This window comes from Primulina huaijiensis, chromosome 12, assembly GCF_012295235.1.
Source record: "Primulina huaijiensis isolate GDHJ02 chromosome 12, ASM1229523v2, whole genome shotgun sequence".
Lineage (NCBI taxonomy): Eukaryota > Viridiplantae > Streptophyta > Magnoliopsida > Lamiales > Gesneriaceae > Primulina > Primulina huaijiensis.
The window spans coordinates 10453927-10459520 of NC_133317.1; the positions used below are offsets into that span (position 1 = coordinate 10453927).

Below are 5594 nucleotides of genomic sequence, written 5' to 3' on the forward strand. Positions count from 1 at the left end.
GACTTTAGTTTAATCTCTAAACCCATTTGTAACCTCTTAACAAAAGACACTGTATTTGAGTGGACTCAAGAATGTCAAAATGCTTTTGATAAAATCATTCGACATTTAACATCAGCTCCTATCATGCAACCTCCTGATTGGTCTTTACCATTTGAAATCATGTGCGATGCGAGTGATTATGCAGTCGGTGCAGTATTGGGTCAAAGAAGAAATGGTAAGCCTTATGTGATATATTATGCAAGTAGAACTTTAAACAATGCTCAAATGAATTATTCCACAACTGAAAAAGAACTACTTGCCGTAATATTTGCATTAGATAAATTTCGTTTTTATTTGATTGGATCAACGACTATTGTGTTTACTGATCATTCTGCTATTAGATATTTGTTGACCAAACAGGATGCAAAGCCACGACTGATACGATGGATTTTGTTGCTCCAAGAATTTGACATTGTGATCAAGGATAAAAAAGGAACCGAGAATGTTGTAGTCGATCATTTATCGAGACTAGTAATAGGATCATCTTATGAAATGATACCAATTAACGATAATTTTCCTAATGAACATCTATTTTCAGTTACTACTACACCTTGGTTTGCTAACATAGTAAATTTTCTAGTGACAGAAAAAATGTCACCGCAATGGAATTCTCAAGATAAAAGAAAATTTTTGAATGAGGTAAAAAACTTTTATTGAGATGATCCATATCTGTTCAAGTATTGTCCGGATCAAATTTTTCGGCGTTGCATACTCGACAATGAGGTAAGTAGTGTCATTAAATTTTGTCATTCAGAAGCATGCGGAGAACATTTTTCTTCAAAGAAAACAGCTGCAAAAATCTTGCAGTGTGGATTTTATTGGCCCACTTTGTTTAAAGATACCCACGAAATCTGCAAGATCTGTGAAAATTGTCAAAAATTGGGTGCGATTTCAAAAAGAAACATGATGCCTTTGAATCCTATCATTGAAATTGAAATCTTTGACTGTTGGGGAATTGATTTTATGGGACCTTTTCCACCGTCGTTTGGATACTTGTATATTTTAGTTGCAGTTGATTATGTTTCCAAATGGATAGAGGCAATTCCATGTCGAACAAATGATCATAAAATCGTCATCAAATTTTAAAAGAAAATATTTTTAGTAGATTTGGAATTCCTCGAGCCATGATAAGTGATGGGGGAACTCACTTTGTTAATAAACCATTTGCTTCGTTGATGAAAAAATATGGTATTACTCAAAAAGTAACTACTCCTTATCATCCTCAAACAAATGGACAAGTTGAATTAGCTAATAGGGAGATAAAGCAAATTTTGGAAAAAATTGTTAACCCAAATAGAAAAGATTGGTCTCTGCGACTTAATGATGCACTTTGGGCATATCGAAAAGCTTTTAAAACATCATTGAATATGTCTCCCTATAGGTTAGTTTAAGGAAAATATTGTCATTTGCTTGTGGAAATGGAACATAAAGCTTATTGGGCGATCAAAACTTTTAATTCAAGCATGGATGATGCAAACAAATTGCGCAAATTGCAACTCAATGAACTTGATGAACTCAGAAATGACGCGTATGAGAATTCAAGGATTTATAAAGCAAAAATCAAATCATTTCATGATAAAACAATTCTTAGAAAATCTTTTGGGATTGTTAAAAAAGTTTTGCTTTATAATTCGCGACTTCACATATTCTCAGGAAAATTACGATCAAGATGGACAGCTCCATATGTTGTAAAACATGTGTATCCTTATGGAGCTGTGGAAATTGAAAAGATTGAAAAATTGTGATGTTTTTAAAATAAATGGACAAAGGCTTAAACCATTTTTAGAAAATGAAATATTTAAAGAAGAGTTTATTTCCCTTTCCGATCCTTGATTTTTTGTATTGCATTTAATTTTTTTTGATTTTATTTCAGGTTTCCTTAATCTTTTTATTTTCCCGATTAAATGGTGGATAACGGTACTTCGTGGCTCTCATAGTCGGTTTAATCAGTTTCCCACAATTGCTAATACAAAAAAAAAATCATTTCTTTTCTTTTCAAAATGGATGAAATTCTATCAAAAATTTGTAAATATTTTCCCTCTGTTTCTGAAAATATTCTAAGAAAAATTTATGCAGGTAGGTGTGAAAGATTGAGATTGTTAATGTCAAAAAGAATTCCAGAAGATATTCGTCTTGTAATAGAAGCTAAGGTCCGATTAGGAGGAGAAGTTCAACAGTCATTACTCATTCGGTATATGCCTGGATTAGGAAAAAGTAATTATGTGAAAAAACGAAGGACCAAAAGTTTAGGGGTTTGTCATGAATGTGCAAGATGGACTTGTGACAAACGATGCAGATCTTTGGGATATGTTTCCAATAACAGAGAAGATAAAATTGGTTTCATTAAGAATGGGCTGAGTAAAGAGTCTTTAGATAAAACCTTATTGACTCTTGAGACGCATTCTAGTGGACACGTGCATATTGAACTTCTCCCTTTATGGAAACAATTCCAAGACGAGCGTCATTTTAATAGTCTTGGGAATCCGACTAAAAAAGACCATGTTTGCCAATTTATAAGAAAATTAGATGGGAAGCATATCCTCGACTCATAGAAGGCGTTGAAGCCTTTTCTGGACGTAAAACCAGAGGAAAATTGTGAGCCACAATCACACTACTGTTTATATGCATGTGTGTTATTATTGTTTTTAATGTTTATTCTGTTAACAACTGTGACCCATATTTTTTTCATGATAACATATAATCCCTATAAAATCTCTCATTTTTCTCTCTATTTTCGCAGACAAAAAAGAAAGTAAAAACATGGCTGGATCCTCTGCACAAACATGGAAAAATATTTGTGTATTTTGTGGGTCGAGTTTTGGAAAAAATGAAGTGTTTGTAGAAGCAGCAAATAATCCTGGAAAGATATTGGCTGAGAGAAAAATTCACTTGGTATATGGGGGAGGTAATATTGGGTTAATGGGATCTGTTTCAACATCTGCACATCTTAGAGGTAGTCAGGTTTTGGGTATTATTCCTACAGCTTTAGCTGAAGGAAATATTACAGGTGTTACGATTGGGGAGGAATTAAAAGTTTCTTCAATGTATGAAAGAATCACCAAAATGATTGAAAATTCTGATGCTTTTAACGCATTACCAGGTGGTTTTGGTACATTAGAAGAAATTTTTCACACTGTTTGTTGAGCACAACTTAATATCCATAATAAACCTGTGGGCTTATTGAATATCAATAATTATTATGACATTTTGTTGACATTTCTTGATAAAGCTATGGAACAGAATTTCATTTCAAAAAATTCACGAAGGATGCTCATCTCTGCTTCGACTGCCGACCAATTAATTGATGATTTGGAAGCTTTTGTTCATAAACCTGATCCGATGATAGCAAAGATCAATTGGTCTCAATCAAGCAGTAAGAAAAAAAAGTTGGATCATTGATTCAAAAGTCGTGGATTGGTTTGTGTTTGTTTCAGTTTGTTATATTCAATAAAATTCAAGGTGATATCTCTTTCATTATGTACTCTTTATTAATAGTTATTTTGACATTAGGGACAATGTCATATTCTGTTTGGGAGGAGAACAAACTTATAAAAAAAATATTTAAAAAAATAAAAAATATATATATTTAAAAAAATATATTATTTTAAAATAAAACCATGTTTATTGTTTGTATCTTAGTAATTTTTGCAAAAATATCATACATTACATGTTTGAAAGGTTTAAATTAAAACATGTATTAATCTATTTAAGGATGTTTAAATTTTTATTTGAAAAAATGTCAATTTTAATATTCTGATCAATATAAAAATATGATTTATGAAATTTTTTTAGTGATTAACCATTCTTATAAAATCAGGTATTAAAGTATATGGCCCAAGATATACCTTAGAAGAGTGCCTAAAATTTTAAACTCACACATATTTTGTGAGTGAGTGGAGAGGACTGAGAAAACAGCTTTCGAGCCTTTATTGATCATGAGAGAGGCTATCTATTGTTTAGATCTTGAGTTCTTATTTTGAAAAAAAATGATATTTCCTGAAGAAAAAAAAAAGAGAAAAAAAAATAAAAAGAAAGATGTTGAAGATCTATGTAATTTTTAAGTTATATGCGACGACCCATTTATCTATCATAAAAGAAAAAAAAGAGAGAAATTTATTGTACAAATTAAATAAATATGTGGTCAAGAAGCAAAAACTTAGTCTGATTCCATGATGTTATGAAAACAAAAAAAAAAGATCAGGAAAAAATTTATAATAAGAACAACTAGATTTTGAATCAATTGATTTCCTATCTTTTGATTAGTTTGGCTCGTTTGTCTGTCTGCATTCTGTAAATCATTTTCCTGAGTATTTATCTGTATTCCAACTTCATGAGAGAAATCGTTCCCATAAATTGAAAAATTTATTAACCCGTGAGGATATGGAGTTGAGACTCTTACTAGGAATTTCTGAAGGCCATGTACATCTAACTACATGAAAATAAGCTTTGAATTGATCAGCTCAGATTATTTCATAAATTATAATTATGATGATCTTAATATAACTTTGACAGTTTTCAAATTTAATTTAAACACTTGGATAGTTTCGATTACATTTCTATTTAAATTAATCAATATGTTTTGTATTGCTATTAACGCTTAAATTGCTAGGGACTAGCAATAAACTGGTTGGGGGTGTGATAAATATAAAAATTGTACATTAATTAAATGTTTTATAATATAAATTTATAGTTTTTGTTTTATTAAGTGTTTAAATATTATATGTTTTATAATAAATTGTATAAAAAATAAGTTGTTGTGTAATTATAAGTTTTTACTATTTTTACAGGTTTGATAAAACAAGAATAAACTTGGCGTTGCAAATGGGATTAAGATGATTCTTGGACCTGTAGAAAGTTGATGAAAATATCTACAATATTGGTGACAAGCATGAGATAAAAATCTTCTCACAATTGGGATCAAATTAAGCAACAAACAAAGTTACCAAAGGAGTGGTAGTTTTACCATGCTATAGTATTTTGACCATATCTCTTAAACTACTTGGTCAAATTGTTAAAATAAAATACCACAATTCAAACAACTCAATTATCCACATGTTTTATTTTATGTAGAGAAGCAAAATTGGATGGGAAGATTTTCAAAAGTGATGTGTAATAAAATATAATTTTTTGGAACACCAATGAAGACTTATGTGTAAAAAATAATATTTTATTTGTGGTTGTCTCCCCAAATTTGGCTATAAATAGGGGTGCATTGTAATGAATTGAGATATCCATCATTTTATGAACAAATCTTTGAGTTCATAATATTTCTCTCTTTATTTTTCCTTTATTTCATCATTTAAAAATAATTAGCATGTTAATTTTATATTTAAAGTTTTATACTTTGATTAATGAGTAGCTAACTTCCCAATGTTGAGATGAAAAGGTGAAGCTCTTGGTATGATAATAAGGTTATTAAAAGGTAATAATCTATGTTTTATATTATTTAATCATTATTTATTGTTTATGTTATATTTATTTCTTTAAGCATTTTTATACCCTACTTATAAGTGGGAGTTTTGATTTATTGTTGCTATATGTTACACTAAATTCTT

General features: G+C 30.0%; 1 pseudogene; it reads left to right on the top strand.

Annotated features, from left to right (window-relative positions):
* The window catches only part of LOC140989404 (uncharacterized), a 6225-nt pseudogene extending 1547 nt beyond the window's left edge, over positions 1 to 4678 (top strand).
* Positions 4679 to 5594: the final 916 nt, after the last annotated feature.